This window comes from Harmonia axyridis, chromosome 2, assembly GCF_914767665.1.
Source record: "Harmonia axyridis chromosome 2, icHarAxyr1.1, whole genome shotgun sequence".
Taxonomy (NCBI): Eukaryota; Metazoa; Arthropoda; class Insecta; order Coleoptera; family Coccinellidae; genus Harmonia; species Harmonia axyridis.
In genome coordinates, this window is record NC_059502.1 from 1,283,852 (window position 1) to 1,306,101 (window position 22,250).

At 39.4% G+C, this 22,250-nt stretch overlaps 1 protein-coding gene across 1 annotated transcript in view; it reads right to left on the reverse strand.

Moving 5' to 3' along the window:
• LOC123672848 (tyrosine-protein kinase-like otk) overlaps positions 1-22,250 on the reverse strand; it is a 70,562-nt gene that overhangs the window by 16,119 nt on the left and 32,193 nt on the right. The window lies entirely within an intron of this gene.

A 22,250-nucleotide genomic window follows, 5' to 3' on the forward strand; every position in this document is an offset into this window, starting at 1 on the left:
TTCGAAATTCGAGGCTTTATTGTGAAAAACTGGTTATACATTTATGATTCAAAGTATTGTCCATCGCTGGCCACTACTTTCTACCCTATTTCCATGCAGCGTTCGAATTTCGCGTTGAAAAAACTGGTCATTTTTTGAAGCGATCCACGAATCGATCCAATTTTTTACTTCTTCAAAAGACCGGAAGTGTTGGTCAGCCAGGCCGTTTGTTTTTCAATGCTCGGGTCAAACGTATAATTGCGTTCAATAACGATCGCCTGTGATTGTTTCAGTCGGTTTCAACAACTCATAATACACTACGCCGAGGTGGTCTCTCCAAATACTAAGCATGACCTTGAAATTAATATTAAATGAATATTCGGTTTGGCCGTCGACGTGGTAGCATGGCCGGGATATCCCCATGATTTTCTGCGCTTGGGATTATCGTAATGATCCCATTTTTCGTCTCCAGTCACAATGCTATGCAGAAATTCCTTCCATCTCTGCCTTGCAAGCAGCTGTTCACAAGCAAACAAACGCCGTTCAGCATATCTTGGCTTCAACTCGTACGGCACCCAATTTCTTTCAATTCTGTGATACTTCATAAAAGAGCCTGAGTTGAAAAAAAAAATATCTATTGATCTAAACTAGATCAATGCTAGATCTTTTATATTACTTTTGCCATTTTCTTGATGAAGGTGTCATGTGTTGAAAGATCTTCGATTCCACCTCCATTAAGTTTCTTTTTTGTCTCGAATCTCTTCTAGGATTTCATCATAGGCTTTTTTTTAGGTCTACGATGTTTCACAAATTTAACACCACATTCACACTTCTACAGCTTCAATCATTATGAAAATGACTAACAAAACCGAACCTATTTCTACTAACATATCCACTACCGAACAAAGCCATCTCCAATTCTCAAAAACGAGTACACAGCTCCGCAAACATCTCCCACCCCATCATTTGGTTGTCTGGCATCCGGAAAATAAACGAAACCCTAAGGAATCGCATATCCACCCCTTGAACACGTAATTTAACGCATCCTCCTTCACCACCGGCTTATCATAACACCCCCCCGAATCCGGTTTACGTTAAATATTGTGTGTCAATAAGCGATGGCTTACTCTGAGACCCGGATGAGGGTAACCCGATCCTTGAGAAAAAAAAATCTGGGTACCGGTTTGAAAGTATGAACCCTTCTGGCTGTGGTGAAGTGCTCATGTGATACGGTAAGGTGGCTTGCAGAGAATGTCGAAAGTAGGGACACCATAAGACGATGTCGTGAAAACATGCAAGGGTTTTCAAGAAGAACTTTTGGGATGAATATTTGTACAGGAGAAAGCTGTGTGCAAAATGGGTGCCGCGCGAGCTCACAATCGATTCAAAGCAACAATGAGTTAAAGATTCTGAACAGTGTTTGAAGCTGTTTAAGTGCAATAAAACTGAATTTTTGCGTCGATTTGTGACAATAGATGAAACATAGCTCCGTCATTTCACTCCGGACTCCAATCGACAGTCAGCTGAGTGGACTGCACTCGATTAACCGAATCCAAAGCGAGGAAAACACAACAGTCAGCTGTCTAGGTTATGGCATTATTATTCTGGGATGCGCAAGGTATAATATTCATTGATTACTTCCAAAATGACCAGACCATCAACAGCTATTATAATATAGCGTTACTGGATCGTTTAAAGGATGAAATCGTAAAAAAACGGCTAAATTTGAAGAAAAAAAAGGTGTTGTTTCATCAAGACAAAGCGCCGTGTCACAAATCAATGAAAACAATGTCAAAATTGCATGAATTGGGTTTCGAATTGCTTCTGCATCCACCGTAGTTGTCAGATCTGGTACCCAGCGACTTTTTCTTGTTCTCAGACCTCAAAAGAATGCTCGCTGGAAAGAAATTTAGCGCCAATGAAGAAGTAATCGCCGAAACTGAAGCCTATTTTGAAGCGAAAGACATATCGTACTAGAAAAATGGTATGGAAAAGTTGGAAGATCGTTATAATCGCTGTATCGTCCTCGAAGGAAACTATGTTGAATAATAAAAACGAATTTTGCCAAAAAAATTTGTTTTACTATGGTAGACCGGGGACTTTTGAATTGGCCTGTTAGGTCCACATTCGAAAGGAATCCAAATTTCCTATTAAAGAGTCAATACTCAGTCTCGCCTCAAAAGTCACCTTTTCATCCTCAATAAAACACTATACAATATTCTGTGTTCAATTACGATCGCTTCCAACACCTTTTTGATCCAGAAAAACATCTCACCTATCCATCAATACCCCATCAGGACCACACAAACGCTTCTCAGACATCTCCAAACACGTGTTCTTCTTCCGCGTCTGCTGAATCGTCTTGTCGAGCGATAAAATATCAAAGCCCTTCCGATTTCCCGGTATATTTTTCCAGAAACGCCGTTGTATACATCGCCATAACTGTGATTTACGTCCGTTCCCAAGTCGGCTCGAGTCTCACACACACAAAGGCTCTAAAAATTCTAAAACGAGATGCTTAAAGTAAACGCAATCTACGGGCGAGTAAATACACGGTGTACGTATTCGGAGATATTGTGTAAATATACAAGGCGCGATGGCAGCCATCTTTTTACACGTTGTCTAAGATCCGTCTTTAGCCGTCACAGAGCTGCGTAACAGATTCACTTAACGCTGCTTTTATCGTTAAACTGATGGTTGGCTGTGTTATATTTTCCAGACATGGATACACAGGGCAACAACAAGAAAAATTTTCTTTTTGGTGCCTAGGATTTTAGAGCTGATGTTTGGGACGCTAAATCTGTAAAGGGTGTTTTTTTAGAGCTATAGAACTTTAAATTGCAATAAAACAACGATGGATTATTCGATTAACATGAATTTTATTTATCCGCAAGATAATCTTGTGGCATTACATTTTAAATATGATTTCTGGCATATGACCGCCACGGCTGGCTCGGATGTAGTCCAATCTGGATGTCCAATTTGGACGTCCAATTTTCGATGACTTTTTCCAACATTTGTGGCCGTATATCGGCAATAACACGGCGAATGTTGTCTTCCAAATGGTCAAGGGTTTGTGGCTTATCCGCATAGACCTATGACTTTACATAGCCCCACAGAAAGTTGTCTAGCGGTGTTAAATCACAAGATCTTGGAGGCCAATTCACAGGTCCAAAACGTGAAATTTGACGATCACCAAAGTTGTCTTTCAATAAATCGATTGTGGCACGAGCTGTGTGACGTGTTGCGCCGTCTTGTTGGAACCACAGCTCCTGGACATCATGGTTGTTCAATTAAGGAATGAAAAAGTTGGTAATCATGGCTCTATACCGATCACCATTGACTGTAACGTTCTGGCCATCATCGTTTTTGAAGAAGTACGGACCAATGATTCCACCAGCCCATAAAGCGCACCAAACAGTCAGTTTTTCTGGATGTAACGGTGTTTCGACATACACTTGAAGAGTAGCTTCACTCCAAATGCGGCAGTTTTGTTTGTTGACTTAGCCATTCAACCAGAAGTGCGCTTCATCGCTAAACAAAATAAAATGGACGTAGTGCGCGATACGTATTTCACACAGAACCATTATTTTCGAAATGAAATTGCACTATTTGCAAGAGTTGTTCAGGCGTGAGTCTATTCACGATGAATTGCCAAACGAAACTGAGAATAAATCATTTGACAGCTGTCAAATCGGTCGCCATCTTGAACAGTAATGCCAACTTAAAGTTATATACCTCGAAAAAAACACTCGTTATTTGTTGTTAACTAATGTTCGTGAAATATTGGCTAAATTGTACTATTATGGGATGAAATTCTGCACGAAGCTTGATATCGTTGTATTACATCCAAATGCGTAAGATCACTAAAGGTCAATACTTCCAACTCAGCCTTAATTCGAACCTAGGTTCAGAAATACCATTCCCTCCCACGTCGGAACGTTGTAAAGCAAAACCCCCCCGCCCAATCCGAATTCCAACCCTTGAAGGGAAACCCTCGAAACAACCGGAATCCCAAACGTCCAGCTTTTCCAGCTATCCCTGCACAATTAACGCCGTCCCTCTTAATTCAATCCTGCACAAAGAACGAGGACCGACACGTAGATCCCGAGCAGAAGGACCAGCAGCGGATGAAGGCTATCATCTCTGACTAATTTGCACGGAGTCGGGTCTCGCCTTCATCTCCTAATTATTTCAATTTTGACGAAAGGATTCAAGTGCCGGTTCTATGGATGCTTAACATTCTTGTGAAAATGAATTTTTAGGGCTCGCTTTCATGATATAACACATCATCCAATATGTATCATCCTTTAAGATGACTATGTTGACGAATAAAGTCGAATTTTGTTAGAGAAAATATTTTAATACAGGTTGGGCCCGTAACTTATTGCGCTTTATGTGCAAGTATGGAAACCATTCTGAAAAATAATTTGCACATGCTTTTGTACGTTTTGTAATCCAAGTTTATGATAAAAGATTTTAAAATTGATTTTAATGAAGTTGAGGAAAACGACAAGAATGGGACAAATTAGACCATTACAATGGACATGATTATGTCTTCACGCAGACGATGAGAAATTACAACGATTCAATCGTGAAATAACACAAAGGATAAGCGATAATAATCTTGTAGGAAGATGCACAGATTAGACACCACCTGAAAGAATAATTATCATGGAAGAAAGGAAATGGATTTCTGAGAGTGTTTGAACTGTAATAGTTATAACTCTAACAAGTTATAATGTGATATTAAATGAAGAAAGAGAATTCACAAAGTGCATGAAGGGAGAAATACTTGCGAATTTTACACGGCTTTATTATTACCGTTATCTAACAGAATATCTCTTCTAATGTAATAACACTTCATAGGTTTATTGTTATTATCATTTCCTAGTACATTCCATGTTGCATGAAAAATCTCAGTTGATATTTAATGTTCCCGACGATAAGTCATTTCAGCTGGCATCTTTAGAGGTTTCTGTAGGGAGTTGTTTAGAACCTGCCAACGTAGACCTGAAAAGATTTCTCTGGATTTAACACCGTCAGATTTTTTCAACAATTTCAAATTAATGTTGTTCTTTAAAAGTGAACAAAGAAAAAATCTAACGATGTTTATCCGAAGATTTTGGTGGTCACCTAATATTTCAATTATCTGAAGTTCACAGATTATCATAGATAGGCACTTGGTTGATTTGTCGTGTGAAACTGAAACTTTTGATGACTCTTATAGTTTGATGAGAAATTTATATTTTTGAAAACTTTAATATCTTGGTGAAATCTTTCACCTTGTTCCTCCCTCATGTCTCCTAAATTTTCTCGAAAACGGTCTAAGTGGCTGTGTAAATAGTGTATTTTAATACTTATTTTGCACCCCAAAGATTTGAAACTAACGGGTGTTCTTTTACTAGGTATATAACTTTAAGTTGGCATTACTGTTCAAGATGGCGACCGATTTAACAGCTGTCAAGTGATTTATTCTCAGTTTGGTTTGGCAATTCATCATTAATAGACTCACACCTGAACAACGCTTGCAAATAGTGCAATTTCATTTCGAAAATAATGGTTCTGTGCGGAATACATCCATTTTATTTTGTTTAGCGATGAAGCGCACTTCTGGTTAAATGGCTACGTCAACAAACGAAACTGTCACATTTTGAGTGAAGCTAATCCTCAAGTGTATGTCGAAACACCGTTACATCCAGAAAAACTGACTGTTTGGTGCGCTTTATGGGCTGGTGGAATCATTGGTCTGTAATTCTTCAAAAACGATGATTGCCAGAACGTTACAGTCAATGGTGATCGGTATAGAGCCATGATTATTAACTTTTTCATTCCTGAATTGAACAACCATGATGTCCAGGAGCTGTGGTTCCAACAAGACGGCGCAACATGTCTCACTCACCGCCTAATTTCACGTTTTGGACCTGTGAATTGGCCTCCAAGATCTTGTGATTTAACACCGCTAGACTACTTCCTGTGGGGCTATGTACAGTCATTAGTCTATGCGGATAAGCCACAAACCCTTGACCATTTGGAAGACAACATTCACCGTGTTATTGCCACAAATGTTGGAAAAAGTCATCGAAAATTGGACGTCCAGATTGGACTACATCCGAGCCAGCCGCGTCGGTCATATGCCAGAAATCATATTTAAAACGTAATGCCACAAGATTATCTTCCGGATAAATAAAATTCATGTCAATCGAATAATCCATCGTTGTTTTATTGCAATTTAAAGTTCTATAGCTCTGAAAAAACACCCTTTGTCAGTTCAGTTAATTCATTCTTAAGTTCTATGGTTCTATGTCCCAATTCGCCATTTTTAGGCTCAATTTGAACGAATTGTCGCCATTATGTTAAATTAAGGCACCATAGTGGTCTCCGATCTACCTCGCCATCTATGCGCGGGTAGCGACAACCGACATCAAAGAGACCGCTTAAATTTGCATCGCGTCTTCGCGACAATCATACTCGAGAAGTTTTCAAAAGTCCGATCCGATCTGAGATAAGCGGGCCACTCCATAATGTAAACGCCAACATCAAATGAATCGATGCAAATCGATTCAGAATGAAAGTGGACGATGCAACATGAATAATTCTGTTTCTTCTATATCCCAGTCGGCTGGATTTGCATACTAGACGGTGATCTTAATTTCATACCGGCCGATATTCTTGGTTGGCTCTTTTTCTCGCCGTTCGAGGGTGATGTGCTGTTGAAGAGGGATTGGGTGTGATGTACGACAAACAATGACACCTTTGATGGTACTTTTCTGAGAGGAGGGGTCGATGCGGCCACCAGAGCCGAAAGGTGTAAAGTAGCAAATTTTACAATTTATCGTCTAATATTTCGAAACATTAAAAACTGCTAGGAATGTGGTAAAAGTTATTGATGTACAAGGACGTTGGGTATATGCTTAAAGTATTAAACATAGAAAGAGGGAGTATACGCAATTTTTACATGTCCCCAACATGGTTCGATTACGTTGTCGGATTTTTATTTATTTTCAAATCCACAATTTTATTATATCGTTATGAATGTAAATTATATTGAAAGAAATATATTTATTTGAGTGATTCCCGATTAAATATGCAAATTTGAATATTTAGAATCCGATATTTTTCCTAATTGTCGAATTTATAATAAGCAGAATATTTATTATTTTCTGTATCTACCTGCTAAAATCCAAGGTTTGGCAACATTTGCTCTCCTAGTGTCATCGGTTGTTTCATGTCGTTTGGCGCGCTTGAAGTTCGTTTTCTGAATTCCTGATATATTTAGGTATTTATTTCCATATATTTCGAGTAAATATGAAACATTGATTCACTATGGGTCCTAAGAAGTGCGTTCTTCGTGGAGAAATCCGCAAATTGAGTGAAATATCGTATCACTGATATGTTTTCATTTTCGCGCGCTTCCTGTCAAATTTGATAGTTCATGTTGGGGACAAAATTTGTTTATTGAAAATGACATATGCTCCATCTATCTATGTTTATAACTCTGGGGTAAAAATCCCATGTTTTATTGCGGAATATCTGGTTTTGTGCTGAGGAATATACAGGTAAAACATCAGCAAATCTTCTGAGGAAAGCTGGAGCTAGTATGACTGTCATGAAACGTCATCGTGCTTAGAAGATTACGCCTTCCACAAATGAGGTTACAAGAATGCTTGCAGGTTTTTCTTTAGACAAAGTTCATTATCAACAGTGACACATGAATCCATGCTTGCTGCAGGAAATCTAATATTCACGGGATTTTTTCAAAATTGCCAATTGCTAAACTTGTTGAATATATATTAAAATGATTGCTCTGTTAACATTCTGCCCTAAAAACGTGAAGTATTAAGATTATGCCCAAGGGAAAAATGTTTTATTACAGCTTTCGAATTAAAACCTTAGAATATCGTCTAAACGATCCCTTGGTCAATAAAGCACAATAAATCAATAGAATCCAAGCTCATAAACCTTCTACATCCTCCCACGTCTCACATAACCTCATTTTTACCCCCCTTCGCCCTCCAGGATTATCACAACCCCCGTGATAACTACCGACATCCAAGGCGGCTGCTGGACCAAATTACATTTCACCCGGAGAGAATCCCGGTACGGGTCAAAGCAATCTTCCTTCCGTGATCCTGCAGGAGCGGCAGACGCCGAATTACGACGTCTTTGTGAGTCCGCCAGGCGACTTCTGTCGCGACGCCGCGTCCTCTAAGGTCTTCCCGATGTTATTTATTATTTTTCATTTTCCCGACGTCCCACCGCCTCTGCCCCCTCCCGAGACGCGCGCCCCTGGGGACGTTATTGTGTTTTCGATTTCGGGCCTGTCGGATTCCGGTGTGCTGGCACGTGACGTGGTTCGCTCATCTTGGGTTTTGGGAGGATGGAGGAGGAAAAAAATCCGGGTTTTGGGAATTTGACGTTGGGAGGCTAATATAGCTGAAGCAATATTGCGATGTGAAATTTTGTGTGTGGATATCTTTGGAGATCCTTTGAATAAATTCAGTTGCTTATTTATCTCTTATTTTGGAAATAAACCAACGTCCGATAGAGCTAATAACTGGATGGGTCACCGCTACTTCATGGGTTTGTAATTTTTTTCTAATGGGTGTGTGAAAAAAAATCGTTATATGTATCTCCTGAAATACACTGCGCAAAAAAATTAACGCACATTCTGAAAATCTCAATTTTAATGAAAGTCAACTCTACATTGAGTTTATAACTTATTTTTTATGTTCTCTCGGGAAGGTTTTGAACGAAACAAGACACATTAAATTGATGAAAAATTCAGGATTCCACCGAATCTTATGTGAAAGAAGAGAAATAAACAATTTTCAAAATACTGGAATGCTGATAAGTGATTCAATACTTGGTATTTCCACCCCTTGCGTTAATTACAGCTCGGCAACGACGGTTCATACTCAAAATGAGTGATCTTAAAATGTTCTGATCTAATCCGTCCCAGATTTCTCTGAGTTGGATTCCTAAGTCATTAAGAGTAGCTGGATGATTTTCTGAACTTTCAGCCTTCTATTGAGGTTGTCCCAAACCTGCTCAATCGAATTGAGATCTGTACTTCTTGCTGGCCATTCCATTCGAGAGACTTCAACCTCTTCAAGGTACTCTTGAACGATGCGCGCACGATGGGGTCTGGCATTATCGTCCATAAAAATGAAATTTTCACCAATGTATGGGGCAAATGGCACTACATGCTCTTCAAGAATGTTCCTTATATGTGAAGGAACTTTTACTTTTATTCTATTTTTTAAGGGTCAGGTATTGCGTATTTGAGTGCAATTTTTCGGTATAAAAATTTTCAGGTGAGTACCAAATTAGGATACTAGCAGATCGTCAATTCGAACATTGTTCACCGATTCCTCATAGACCTCATTGTTTAAGAAAAAACTGAACTCGAAAATTGGGAGAAATCAGTGAAAATTCAATAATCTATACAAAAATCGTTATATCTTCTGAAATATTTATCACAGACCCCTCAAATAAAAAAGTTTTTTGAAGATCAAGCTCTGATCTAAAATATGTTGAAGTTTCAATTGTTTATCTCGTGCATAGAAGAAGTGGCAGCTTCGAGAAAATTATCAATTTTTTTTTTAATATTCCAGTTTATACCCTTCATTTTCAGAAATAATGGACCAAACTTGTTAATTTCTAATAGAATAAAAGTTTATTTGTGTGTGCTCAAGTAATAAATATCCCCAAATCAAATTTGCCAGTCACAGAACCTTTCTATGGTCCATCCGCCCCTCGCACAGACTCCTGTCATCGAAAATTCAACACACGTCAATCCGTCCCGCGTACACTCCACGCCAAAACCAGACCGGCTACAGCACGTGCTCTTCTATTTTCCCCAGAACTTTCCTCCCGGACTGTACGCTGCGCGTAACCATAGAAACGGGTCGATGCTTGGGCCATAAAATTTTATGGCCTCAGCCGAGGACGCACGCAGCCGGCGTCTTGACTCTGTGATTCAGCGACGGTCGACGTCCGGACGCCGCGCCGTCGGCAGCGTCGTTATGTCTGGGGTGGGAAGCTCGTAAAATCCAGGGGCGTACGGGAGGATGGGGGACGGTGCGATAACCTCCTTAATGGCGGGAAGACCGTTCAGGATCGGTTGGGGGGGCTGTTATTTTATTACCGACGGGGTGGAGACGTCTTTTATTCCATCTCGTTCGGCAGATTTCGCAGTTTTATGGCGGAGTGGCGATTTGGGATGCCGAGGAAACATATTCCATTGTTTTAAGCTCGAAATATTCCGAATGGCGTATGTTCCATGATAGCAGATACATCGCTTTTTAATTTCCACAAAAACTGTAATGTTCAGTACAATTGTTTCGCCAAAAATGTGACTTCTTCAGGTTGCTTTGCGACTGATTAAAATATTTGTGGAAATTACTTCGTTTTATTCCAGAGTAATAAACATAGATGAAGGAAGTATACGCAATTTTTACATGTCCCCAACACGGTTAGATTACGTTATCGGATTGTGATGTAAAGGGTGTTTTTTTTTTTTGAGCTATAGAACTTTAAATTGCAATAAAACAACGATGGATTATTCGATTGACATGAATTTTATTTATCCGCAAGATAATCTTGTGGCATTACATTTTAAATATGATTTCTGGCATATGTCCGCCACGGCTGGCTCGGATGTAGTCCAATCTGGACGTCCAATTTTCGATGACTTTTTCCAACATTTGTGGCCGTATATCGGCAATCACACGGCGAATGTTGTCTTCCAAATGGTGAAGGGTTTGTGGCTTATCCGCATAGACCAATGACTTTACATAGCCCCACAGAAAGTAGTCTAGCAGTGTTAAATCACAAGATCTTGGAGGTCAATTCACAGGTCCAAAGCGTGAAATTAGGCGGTCACCAAACGTGTCTTTCAAAAAATCGATTGTGGCACGAGCTGTGTGACATGTTGCGCCGTCTTGTTGGAACCACAGCTCCTGGACATCATGGTTGTTCAATTCAGGAATGAAAAAGTTAGTAATCATGGCTCTATATCGATCACCATTGACTGTAACGTTCTGGCCATCATCGTTTTTGAAGAAGTACATTACCGCCTACATCAAAACGTCTCTTATAAATCCCACAAGCCGATTGACATCATCAGCGAAAAAATTCTCTAAAACACCTGTCTCTATTCAACGCCGTTTTACCCATCAATACGAAAACTTTCAAACAAAGCTGATGCAGCACGACTTCAGAATCATCTCCATCCTCCACAATTTTCTCTCACCTCTCGAATTAATCTTCTCGCCACACACGTTCCGTCCATACACTATCCGATTTGTCGGATGGAGCGCTCTTTTCATCTTATCGTTCCGCTTTTTATCGCTCGTAAAAGCACAGGAGTGTAGGTGTCGGTTTTTTTTCTCGAATATCGAACGTTTCGAGTGGAATCATCAGCGTCGTTTATATATAGGTGAGAGCTTTTACGAGCTACGGCGATGGGGCCCATTGGGTCTCTAGAAAAGTTGAGAATTAAATGCTGGATAATGAAGAGTCGGCCTTTCAGATATCGCTGGATGGGTTTAATAGGTGGGTATAAAAGTACGATTGAAAATGCCATAATTACGATAACGTGGGATTGTGAAATTGTGGTCCAATTGAATTAGTAGTTGGGTGGTATTATTTCAATTGTAGGATAGATGGCGCTTCCTAAAGCATTAATTGGTTGAGGCTTAACATCAACACTCATAAGCGTAACAAGGGGAAGGAGGCTGTTGACATAACCCCTCAATTGATTCGAAAGGGTAAAAAAAAATTTGCACAAGAATCGTTATATTTCCTAAAATATTGATCACAGTCACTTCAAATAACGGGTGTTTTTTTTTCGAGGTATATAACTTTAAGTTGGTATTACTGTTCAATATGGCGACCGATTTAACAGCTGTCAAGTGACTTATTCTCAGTTTGGTTTGGCAATTCATCGTGAATAGACTCACGCCTGAACAACGCTTGCAAATAGTGCAATTTCGAAAATAATGGTTCTGTGCGGAATACGTATCGCGCACTACGTCCATTTTATTTTGTTTAGCGATGAAGCGCACTTCTGATTGAATGGCTACGTCAACAAACAAAACTGCCGCATTTGGAGTGAAGCTAATCCTCAAGTGTATGTCGAAACACCGGTACATCCAGAAAAACTTACTGTTTGGTGCGCTTCATGGTCTGGTGGAATCATTGGTCCGTACTTCTTCAAAAACGATGATGGCCAGAACGTTACAGTCAATGGTGATCGGTATAGAGCCATGATTACTAACTTTTTCATTCCTGAATTAAACAACCATGATGTCCAGGAGCTGTGGTTCCAACAAGACGGCGCAACATGTCACACCTCTCGTGCCACAATCGATTTATTGAAAGACACGTTTGGTGACCGCCTAATTTCACGTTTTGGACATGTGAATTGGCCTCCAAGATCTTGTGATTTAACACCGCTAGACTACTTTCTGTGGGGCTATGTAAAGTCATTGGTCTATGCGGATAAGCCACAAACCCTTGACCATTTGGAAGACAACATTCGCCGTGTCATTGCCGATATACGGCCACAAATGTTGGAAAAAGTCATCGAAAATTGGACGTCCAGATTGGACTACATCCGAGCCAGCCGTGGCGGTCATATGCCAGAAATCATATTTAAAATTTAATGCCACAAGATTATCTTGCGGATGAATAAAATTCATGTCAATCGAAATCCATCATTGTTTTATTGCAATTTAAAGTTCTATTGTTTAAAAAAAAACACCCTTTAGAAGTCGATACCTTTCCGGATTCCTCATGACATGACCAAGGTATTTAAGTTTCCGGTTTTTCACCTGGTACAAGATTTTTCTTCTTGTTGGATCTTTTGTGAACTTCTTCATTGGTGAAGTGGTCCACCCATAAGATCTTCAACCATACCTCTAATTTCCTGCAGGAGTGTGTTATGACTTGCTTATATGATTAGCCACCTGTAAACTGAAACATTCAGAGACTCTCCACCAAGTCCCAACCATCGTATTCCCTGAATATTACAAATTCAAAAGTCGAGAGGTTAAACAACGTTTTCCTCTGAAAATCCAGCATCAGATCAAAATGCATTTCATCCGAGTAGCAACCATTCAGTGCAATAATCGAATAAAGCAGCATTCTGTTAATTAGTCCGGGGACCTGAAGAACCCTCCAAAACAGAAACCTGGAACAATGGCGTACCTCAATCGTATCGAATAATGAAAGGACTGAAAAACGTCAACCGTACCCTACACGGCAGCAAAAACGAGTAGTCCTCTCCAGTCTCTCCCTCTCTCTCCCTCCCTGTCTTTCTCTCCGAAGTTTCCGTTGCGTGCACATTTTTATAACTCTTACAGCAGAACCCCCTTCTGTGCTCGCTGCTGAATCACATCCGTGAAATCGGCGCATTAATTCGCTCGTAAAACACGTGAAAAGGCTCGTAAAGATCAGACATGAGGACGCGAATAAAACTGCCTAATGAACGGCCTCGGTCTTTTATTTAACCAGCCAGTGGGGGGACAGGTCGTTCCGTGTGTGTCTCCCCTTAGGGAGGAGGTCGGAGTTTCGAAGGGGTTAGGGGAGAGATCCGTGGCAGATCTTGGTATGAAATGGAGAGTGACGTAGGTCGAGGTTAAGGGTAGTAACTTTCGCCATCTAATTGCTAAACTGAGAACTATTGGAAATATTAGGTAATATAGTAGTGTGGCGGCTTCTCATAAAGCCCACATAGCAACAATAATAAACACAGCACTCAGTGGCATAGAGGCTAAGACTGTGTTCTCACTCACCGAGATGCAACAAGGTCCCGGGTTCGAGTCCCGGCGGCTCCCGATAATAATAAATTCCCCAAGCGTCTGTGACACGGCACACACAAATATACCAAAGTCACACTGATGAGTCCGGTGTGTGTGCCAGGGACGAAACGCATAAGTAGGCATATGTGAAATCCTACAGTAGATTAGTATAGAATTCCGTCTCAGAAGGAAAACTACTAGTAGGAAGACCAAGTACGAGGTGAGGATGTGCAGAAAATAGGAATAGGGACGCAAACATTTCACCAGAGTAAACAGGCTGTGAAGTCACGTTGAAGAATTGAATCATATAGCTCTTCGTTGACCTGTGTAGTGTTCTACAGTGTGTTGTCATGTTCTGTGTCTGAATAGGAGAGCTGAGGTAAGCTTCCAATAATTGTGGTACTGAAAACTGTGGCTATAAGTACCTCCTGCTCAGCATGAGCTATCGGCAGTTAAAATCTGATATGGACACCTCTGAACACATGTACAAATGTCAAGAACTGGCAAACATAAGTAGCCCACTTCTGAGAAAAATAATTCTTGATCCTCATGAAGTCTTAGTTTAGGCTCTCATGAATGTTGCAAGATTTGCCAATAGGGTAGAAAATCTCTTTCAGAATTGTGGAAAAGGGTATAGAACGATAAAACTGGTCACAGTTTTATAGTTTACGTTCCAGCCAATCAACCACTACATTTGATTGGAAATTTACAAATTCATTGAAGCCAACCAAGTGAGAAAAATGAACAACTGTAAAGACTTCGGAGCATCAAAGCTTTTCTCAATTATTCTAAAACAAAGCTTCAATATCCAACTGACTCTTGTTTCTCGATTCTTTCCTCTCTCTATTCTGCATCATCTAACGTTGCCCCGTCCACCAGCATCTAAAGTCGTCCAACTGAACTGAAGCGAGCAACAATCGGATACCGCCTATTGGTCCTTTAGATTGAATTAATATTTCAATTCATAACTTTGTGCCAACATGAAGCCGATCAAACACCCCAAGTTAGGGCTAAATTAGTTCGTCAAAGGGGCATACAGAGCAACTTTCGCTCTCTCTTTAAGAGGCTTCGACGATTATTAATTCAGATTTCCGAGTTCTCCCCTTTGGGAAAATCGGTTAGTAAAGGGAAAGAGGAAAGTTTTTTCCGATGAAGAAATGAGAAGGGTAGTTATTTATTTTTTATATTGAAACAATTTAACATTACAAAATTATTATTTTCCAAAAGACATCTTATGAATTTTCCATACCGGACTTTGAAACATTTTTTTTTGACGAATAATTTCCTACACGGAAATTCAATAGAACTTCATCAATTGATTCGATAACGTAGGTCACAAAAATGCTCGCAGTTTAGCGATTAGTCCATTATTCCAGAAATTATAAGTTGTAAACTGAAATTTACTTAAAAATTCTCGAAGCTGTAATCTCTCCTTGAGGCAATATATGGACTTGAAACTTCGATATATTTTAGATCAGAGCTCGACAGCTCAATCTGATGAGCTGACTGTGATCAATATTTTAGGAAATAAATATATCCACAAGGCTATTTCGGTGCATCCAAAGTGGATATGTACCAAGAGAAGAAGAAGAAGAATATTTAGTCTGATTGAGTGCAATCGTATCGTTGATTGTGTTTAATCTTGATTCTTCAGTCTTGAGCATTCAAGATTAAAATAAAATGGTGCTCAGAACCTTATTGCAAGAGCAACTAATTTAATTGAGTCTTTATGTTATTTCTTTCGTATCCAGTTTTTGCCATAAGTTGTAACTTCTTCTTCAAAATAATTTGAAGGTGGAGAGTCATAAGCAGACGTACCAACATTAAGAAACTCAAGAACTGCCGTTCCAAAACTCCCCTAAAACTACAAAACCAAAATAACATAACCAAACTGGCCAATGTATCGCATAACGAACCAATTAGGTTAGTTTCCCTCACTTCCGACATGATTGGTACACGCCATAAAAACCGATATTAATTTTCCGTATACGGGCCGCTGAGGGCAGACCAGCGTTTTAAATCCGTTGAAAAGGCTCGTAAGTTCGTCTAACGAGCGCATTTCGTCGAATGCACTCGAGGGCAGAGGGCTAGGTTGCCGGGTCCCGGTGTTGCGCTCGCAGACGGAAATCGAGGGGGACACGAATACCCGGTTACGACCCTGACGAACACCCTCGAGTAGAGAGGGGTGGGGATATACGGCGTATGGAGCGTGCTTATCGGGATAGGTGAGGGGAGTATGGATGCGAATTTGGAGAAAGTTATCATACCCATACTCGTATGTCTGAAGAAGATCGTTCGAATCTGTTCTTAGTATTTGTAGTAAGTTTATTGTTAATGTAGAATATTTTTTAAGTTACTTGAACATTTTTGTTTGTAAAGCTATGAGCATTAGGGATTTGAAAGTTATTTGTCACTTCAAGGACATTTTTTTGTTCTCAATTACTTTTCACGTTTACCATATACAGTAATGCCGAAAATCAAAAGTATAACATGATCCCTTTTTTCTTCTGCAAGCAGTGACAGACCAATTAGAAACAAGAATAGAGCCATTCTTTAGCTCTCTCTGGTGGCAGCATCCTACTAGATACTCGTAGTTTCGAATTCAGTTAGCATTTCATGAGAACGTTGTGCAGAGTAATGATTGTCATTTCAAAAGAAAAGATTATATCAGGAAATGAAAACTTGTCAGTTTATGGAAGAAATGAATCTACAGAATAAGGAATTTATAGAAAGAAATTTTACCGATAAATCATATTTTTTTTACATGGTCACTACAATTCTTCAGTTGCTCGATATTGGTCTTAAGAAATTAGTATTTGACCCCATCAATAAGCTTGCAATACTCCAAAAAATATACCAAATTAAAGTATGATAATTCATTATTATCGTTTCCTACAGAAATACTGACTCATAATTCAGATATCTAGACCGAATAATATCGCCTCAACAACTTTTCCACTAGTTCCATTTCTTAGTTCAATAGTTAACATTATTCCCTTCGACGATCGATGTCGTGATTCAAACTAATTGATGGGCATACCTCCCTTACCTATCTCCATGGAAAAATCGCATTTATCCAGTCACCCTGTCGTATACACTCACGTGTTAATTCGCCATTAGTGGATGTCTCCAGTAATAATGAAGAGTTCTCACGATAAATCGATAATGGAGCGACAGAAAGTCGAGGTTTTTAGACCAAAATTCCAAACGAAGGTATTCAACGAAATTCATTTCAGTTACCGAGAATTTTAAATGGAGAATTCCGCAAATTATGCACAGTTTTTACCAATATTTAAGGGACTAAGTTCTTTTTCCAAATTCACAGTTCAAATTTCAGGTCATATGGGCGTATATGAAACATTACTATGTATACCAAAACCAGCACTGGTGACAACTACAGTACTGACAACGATACGTCTTGAAATTTGGGATATGAAGAGTTTCTAATAAGAGGAGATTTCATTTGGAATTTTTTCATTTTTCATTTTTTCACATTTGACTAAGTACGCTATTACTTAAAATAGCACGATTCAACAAAGCATTGACATTGTTAAAATTCACTACAAAAATGGTGAATATTTCGAAGTGAATTACTAGTTCGATGCTCAGTTGGCTAGAGCATCGAACTACTAATTCAGAGGTTGCGGGTTCGAGTCCCGCTCGAGGAGGTACTTTTTTCAGAATTGAAAAATTGTCTGAATGCCATGAAATCAATTTCATTTATTAACACACAGACGTTAAACGAATTTTCACTTATTATTTATATAGTTAATGGCATATCCTCCTCTTTTCAATGAAATGAACACCCATTGATTTATTTTAAAATATATTCGTTCTTTCTTCAATAACAAAATGAAACCTGTTGGAAAGTCCTATATTACAAGGACCTGCCCCAACCTAACCTAGATCTTAAACGATCCAAGTTCCTGTCGTACCCCAGCAAAGATCGAGACACGAGAAAGTCCAACAATAAAGCCGTAGTTTCTGCTCTGAAAAGACGACAATTTGTTTGCACAATGGCCAGATAGTAGCAGTCCCTCATTGTGGAGCCTACAATAAATAACCCGCACAATTTTGCGGTCAAGTTCAATAGCTTTTGCGGCTGGTCGTCGAGCCGAATACGGAGACCGTTAATGGCTTTTTTACGCCTCGACGATATTCTGTGCGAGGTCGGTATGAAGACGTGCGATTTTGGTTGGGGACACTTTGTTTGCATTCAGTCAGGATTATTTGCATCACGAGCAAAAGGAGACAACAAACGAGGCGTGATGTTACGACGAGAAGACACACTGATAGATAAAAATATCAATGAGACACCGAGGGAGACGATGCTTCAAAAGAAATAACGATTGATGATTTTGACGCTCACAGATGGTTATCATTTCTACTCAATATACATAGGCATACAACTTTGCTTCCACCGTTTTCTTTTTCGAAATTCGAGGCTTTATTGCAAAAAACTGGTTACACATTTATGATTCAAACTATTGTCCATCGCTGGCCACTACTTTCTCCCATCTTTCGGGCAGCGTACGAATCCAGCGTTGAAAAAACTGGTCATCTTTCGAAGCGATCCAAGAATCGATCCAATTTTTTATTTCTTCATAAGACCGAAAGTGCCGGTCAGCCAGGCCGTATGTCATTGATGGAAACAAGTGATAGTTTGAGGGAGCAACGTCTGGAGAATACGGCAGGTGGAGTAGGACTTCACTCAACGTTTCCAAGTAAGTCTTCATCACTTCCGCAACATGGGGTCGAGCATTGTCATGCTGTAAAATCCCTTTGTCATATCACTCGTTGCATAGCAGCCGTTTGTCTTTCAATGCTCGGCTCAAACGCATTAATTACGTTCGATAACGATCGACAGATGAACAATTAAAGCCTTCGCGTACTCAGGAAAGTAATATCCCTTAAATTATTCCCATCAACAAATTTCAAAGTTCCCACTCAACTTAAAACTCGACTAAACATCAAACGTGACTGTTTCAAGCTCCTTGCCACCTATTAAACAAAGTCTATTACCGCCCGAATGTTGATCGCTTATATCCTTATATCCCTCATTCTCGCAATAGCGTTTTAGCCGAGATGTAAAACACAAGAGACGGTATACGTAAGCCGAATTTGCAATTCAAATTTATGTAACGAATCGGTGTCTGTGCCGGTGGTACGAATTGATCCCTGTTGCGAATGGCACAAGATTAAGTAATGTGGAAGGAAATGGAGAGGTTGAATTTCAAAAAACCTCCTTTTTGCAAACAATGTTTTCATTATACAAATATAATGGTTTTAGAGTCAGTGAATTAATATTAGAAGAAAGATGCATGTTGCATGTTGACAATTTTTCAATTCCAGAAAAAGTATCTCTTCGAGCGGGACTCGAACCCGCAACCACTGAATAACTAGTACAGTGCTCCACCAAGTGAGAAGAATTGTCTCCATGCCGTGATATTATTCTCCTTAAATGTATTTATTTTTCGAATAAAACACGGATCGTTTTTTCCAAACGATGGAAATGAATATTAAAGAAAAAATATTAAAAAAAAATAACTAGAGCGCAGCAAAAGTAGTATAAGTTGATCGTTTTGTAGATGCTACAGAGAAAAGAATTGACCACTGAACAATATATTTGCAATAATTAGAGCATTATAAACTATTCTGAAAATGTTTCATTTGATTATTTTTGTGAATAGGCTATTAATCTTATAATGAGGAAATTGGCAAGGTAGTCTTGCAATATCTCATGATGAAATCATCATAAAATATCAAGCATGGGTTAGAAATTAGCAAAAAAAGGTTTGGTCAAGGGAAACTAAAATAAGAAAGTGAAGAATCAAAGAAAATTGAAGTGAGGAAGTACAGAGCCAAGAGAAACTCAAATTAGAAAGTAAAGAGTCAAGGGAATGTATTGAATGTATAATTTTTGCGGTGCAACCTAAAATAAATAAATTTCGAAAGTACGACTAATATTTAGTTTTGCTGTTTGATTTTACGTAAAATGAATTTTTCGTCTAATCATGAGCGTAGAAAAAAGCACTCTTCGTACGGTGTAAAATTTGTCTACATATAATAATATAATAATAACAGAGTTTATTCAGAATATCACATAAATAAACTCTATAATACTGTAGAGTTAAGTTTATTAGCATATTAAGTTTATTAGCCCTCTATCAATTTTCTTCACCCTGTATAAAAAACAACAGATGGTACACGACACGACCTTCACCTACCCCCTCTATACCCTCCTATGTCCAAAAAACAGCGACCTCTCGCTTCCTATCAAATTTTCACGCACGACCAAAGGTCGTCACACACGATCCGTTCCGATAGACCGGGAATCCGGAACGGTGTGTGGCGACCCTTAGGGGGGCGAGAACTACCCCCCCTCTCGCCCGATGAATCATAACTGGATGGTAGTCGCGTATGTGCGCTGTAATGGCGCAAAGCCGCTTAAATAATGCGGCTATAAATGTCAAGAAATAGAAATATATGGTAGGGGGTGGACGGCCCACCCCCCTGCGAATTAAAAGGGTCGAAAACGTCGCCGTTCGGGCTTGTAACGCGCTGCACTCAGAAATAGAGTAGTCTCGGGAGTTATTGGACGTTACATGTGTCGTAAACTTCAGGAGGATTGCGTGCTATCGTAAAAGGAACAGATCAGTGGATTTTGATAGCTGCATCCGTTTTTTGGGTTTTCTCGAATAAGATTGCGGGGGATATGCCGCGAATTTACGAGGTCCAATGGGATGAGGGGTGTTTTTGAATAGAACGACGTTCCGTTAGTTATCTCACTTTTAAAGGTAAATCGTTACCAAACAAAAATATCCAACACTACAGTAAAGCGATAAAACAAAAATAAAAATTGTTTTTTCCCTTAATATATTCAAGAAATCAAGATGTTGTGTTAGGCAGATGATGCTACCCTCATCGCAGAAAACGAAAACGACCTACAGAGACTCAATCGAGCAGCTAAATGATCATCTGAAACCAAATGCATGACAACATCAAAAATACTCAAACGTTCCAAGCTGGCTATCAACGATAAAATCAATCATCGAACAAGTGAAGTTTAAATATCTAGGGAATATCGAAGCCGAAGTACAAGAACAGACCAAGAAAGCTACTAGAGTAGCAGCATGCCTTAAAAACTCAACAAACATCTCCGAACAGAAACAAAGTAAGGAATTTACAAGATAACAATAAGACCTACACTACTGAAACTCGACCAGATCGGCAAAGACCAAAAGACAGACTACTGACAAAAATATCTGGGTGTAACATTCATTATACATTTCAACGTGTATGATCCAAGAATACAGATAAAAACCTCTGCAAAAACTATGTCTCCCCGCATGGGTGTAGTGATTGGTTTTGTATTTGTTTACAGGATAAGCTGACCTCCTCTTCATCCAAATGGTCAATGGTTTTCTCAACATCACATTCACTTAGTGGGCTTTCAATAGAATACCATTTGGAAAAAATACTATTGCAACGACCATGACAAGTTCTAAATCGACTTAAAAAACACTAAATTTGTTAAGCTGTACATCAATTTTATGAACATGAACACTATTTAACCATACAGAAAAATAGTATTCAGCAGCAGAAATAACCAAGGCCAAAGCTGTCGTACGAAGAGTGCTGGCATCAGCACACCATGAAGAACCAGCAAATTTTTGAAGAATATTATTCCTCGACTCTTAGCGACAAAAATGGATGCATAGAGGTGGTCAACGAGAAGATCTGGATTTGAGTGAATACGAAATCAGGTACTCAAGATGGGAAGAGAAAGAACAGTAGTGGAGGAAAATGAAAGATTGCAGATTATGCGGTGTGGACATGTGAGGAGAATAGATGAAACAAGACTTCCACGAAAGGTGTTCAAACGATTTCTCAAGGTGGAAAAGGACGGGGTTGACCTAGAAAGAGCTGGATGGTCGGCATAAGAAAATTCAAGAGCTCAAGGAATATATGCGAAGTAGATTGAAAACAGAAACCAGTGGCAACTAGGCATCGCAATAGGTCAAAGGACATTCTGAAAGCGATTAAAATAAAGTCTTAAAGTATCGTGACTGTACTACAGAACTTTCCATCGAAAGGTGCCAGATTAAAATCCTCCCAGGAGTTACAGTTTTACCATTTCAATTCAAGATACCGCAGTCAGTAACGAATGCCTCCACACACCTTCTGCTCTCGTTCATACCCAAAACAGTCGGGACAAAAACCGCCGAGCATAAACACTGTCGACGCAACACACCGACTTTTTCGATCGCGAAAACCCGTCTCCCGAAGCGTCATAACCATAAACCTCTTCTTAATGAAGAAGTTTCCCAGAAAACAAGGATGCTCCTGTCACATAACCATTCCGCTACAAGTCGATGGTATGTTCGAAAGAAACTGCTTTTTCCCCCGATTCCATAAATAGCGTTTATCACCTGGCCGTTAGCCGGAATGGATGTGCGAGAG